This window comes from Pundamilia nyererei, unplaced genomic scaffold (assembly GCF_000239375.1).
Source record: "Pundamilia nyererei isolate P.nyererei 1_Seehausen unplaced genomic scaffold, PunNye1.0 scaffold00242, whole genome shotgun sequence".
Classification (NCBI taxonomy): domain Eukaryota; kingdom Metazoa; phylum Chordata; class Actinopteri; order Cichliformes; family Cichlidae; genus Pundamilia; species Pundamilia nyererei.
Window position 1 is genome coordinate 759129 of NW_005187643.1, and position 2814 is coordinate 761942.

Below are 2814 nucleotides of genomic sequence, written 5' to 3' on the forward strand. Positions count from 1 at the left end.
CAACAATAAAGCAGAGCCATCCTATCTCCTCACTGAAGGAGTCAGAGGTTTGTCTTTGTCCTCTCATTTGTCACCTAGTTATATATTTAAAGAAATTCAATGAGATAAAACAAAAGAAACCACAATATTAATCAGTTATGAAAATAATGTGATGCAAGGTTTCTTTGCTGCATATCTTAAATTCCCCTCATGACTGTCACGGTTCTGAGTCATTTTGACCGAGCGTTTTCTGTTTCTTATGCTTTGGTGTTTTTCTAGATTAGGATTTATGTTCTGATCCTTGAGTTGTGCTGGTTTGATTTTTTGTTACGGGTTATATTTTCTGTCAAGTCTGTGTCGTTGCAGATTGTTTCCTGTTTTACTTTGAAGGTTCATGTCTGATGTCAGTGTGTTCAGTTTTACTTCCCCCCTGTCTCGTTAGCCCTAATTTCACCCAGCTGTGTCTCCCTCCTGTTTCCCATTCTCTGATCACTCCCCTGTGTATACAAGCCCTGTGTTTTCCTTTGTTCTCTGTTGTGTCGTGCCTTCTACATGCTGTGTGTTTTGTCTCCTGTTCCTGTTTAGTTTCTCTGTTCTAATTCAGTCTGTAGTATCGATGTTCTGAGTTTTGTTTTGGTGAGTTTGAGGTATCGAAGGTTTTTTCCAGCAGTAAAAGCTGCGTTTTGAGGTTGAATCCCGTCTCCAAGAGTCCTGCATTTTGGGTCCACCCTCCTGTCTGCCTGCCACACAGCCCATCATGACAATAACAGTTTTAAAGTGTAAACAATACTTTAATGTTTAACACTTCAGTGTTTAATGTTAATATTAGTGAATTAATGTATATGATCCTCAGAGTCTCCACAGTGACTCGAACAAATATTTATTCTTTTAATTTGACCATCAAAAACCATCATAGAGTAAAACCTCATTTCACATTAAATTTTGTGAAATAGACAAAGAACATAGAAATAATCAACTACAATATCTTCACAATGAACTAAAACACTTTACTAGTTAATTAAAATATATTTTATGTTTCTTTTATGATTTTACTGATGCTGCATATTTTGAATTTTCATACCATTTAAGTTTGATCAAGAAGCTGAATTTGCAGGTGGAGATTTTTAGTTCAGAAAATAAATGAGAAGTGGAGGACGATGAAGCAACGCTGTGGTTTTACTATCATTGTTGTGTACTGGATGCTTAAAAACGATCTGTCTACATGTGTGGTTTTTAGAAATATAACAGAACAATAAGACACTAAAATTTTTTTTTATCATACTTGTTGTAAGAGCAGTCTACAGAAAGACAGGCTCAGTGACACCGTGAAGGTTAAAGCTGGTTTGAAATGACTGACACACTGAGACGTGAATGTTTGCTGAGCAAAGCTTTAATCAGAGAAGATTTCATCAGGCTTTAAAGACACAAATGATGTAAAAACATCAATTCTCCATTGAAACGATGTAAATACAGACTGTAGTTTTCTATCAGCTTTCTCTTCAGTTAACCTGAACGTTACAGGTTCAGTTCCAGGTGTCACTCAAAGTGAAGCTGCAAACATTCAAAATAAAAGCACCAACAAACACATTCAAAAGGAACACTTCACAACAATTATTCTTAATAAATGGTAAACTGATGGGTGATTAACTTTTAGTAAATAATCTACTGTTAACAAAACAAATTATATTTGATAATGTTTACTAATCATGTGTAATGTTGAAGGTGATTCTTATGTATGTAATTAGTTTCTGGTTGCTTGTTCGAATCCTCGGGGAGTCAAATAAACATGAACAGTGAGTGAAAAAGCACATAAATGGTGCTCTCCAGGTTCACTGGGATTTATGGCTCTGCCTATTTAAGCAGTAAAATTCGATTCGATTCGAGCCATTCGATATAAATTTGTTACAGTCAAATCAGTTCCAGCACGATTATCGTCAGAGGTTTTGGGGCGATTCCCTCTAAACTGAGCTGCATTACTTTAAAAATAAGAATAAAAATAGCAATTTATGGTTTGTATCAGTTAGCAAAGACAAATTTAAGCCTAGCTGGACCTTAAATGGCTCAGACAGTAAAGTCCATGTTAGAGAAAGAAAGTGAACAAGTAGAGCGCGAGTAGAAACTTCAGCTTCTAAAACATTTGTTTATTCACTTGTTTTTTTTAAACGTTCCTTGTTACATCAATGAGTTGGTGCATTATGAGATACAGTTTGGGTCAATCTGATCACTACTGAAGCATTTGATGCAATGGAAATGACCATTATCAGGCCTGTAACAGCGAAATATGTTATGGCGACCAATGGCTTTAAGATTTGTCAGGGCCTTATGTATCGTGTCTGAATTAATGTCCCCCCCATGTGGCCTGAATAAAGTGTTAAATACAAACGCCTTTGCACCCCACCCAGATTGACTAAAGAGACTGCTGAGTCCACCAATGATCCCTAAGTTTCCTGTTGGATTTGCACACTTTTCATCACATGGAGAGGCATAAGAGAAGAAGACCAACAAATCACCATTACCGTAAAGCTGTAGATTCTGCAGAACACGCCACTCAGCATGTTCAGTATAGTGAACTGTCCCTGACCGAGTGACCTTAGTTACGTCTTTCTTTGTGGCTACCACAAGTCTAGAAGTCCTGAGGATGCCGTCATTCAATTGAGTCTGTTGGTTTGGCATCACCTTTGTGAGGTCATAGGAAACTTGGTTTTCATCCTTTGGAATACTTGCAGCCATGGCATACAATCCTTCAATGTTGTACCTGTCACAAAAGAGAATAAACACACACACACACACACACACACACACACACACACACACACACACACACACACACACACA

The 2814-nt window shown here is 37.3% G+C and overlaps 1 long non-coding RNA gene across 1 annotated transcript in view; it reads right to left on the bottom strand.

Annotated features, from left to right (window-relative positions):
• Positions 1-1353: 1353 nt before the first annotated feature.
• Positions 1354-2814, bottom strand: part of LOC102214568 (uncharacterized) — a 2440-nt gene continuing 979 nt past the window's right edge. Inside the window, exon 2 of the long non-coding RNA XR_312168.1 lies at positions 1354-2734. This is a non-coding gene — a long non-coding RNA (uncharacterized LOC102214568). The remainder of the gene's footprint in view (positions 2735-2814) is intronic.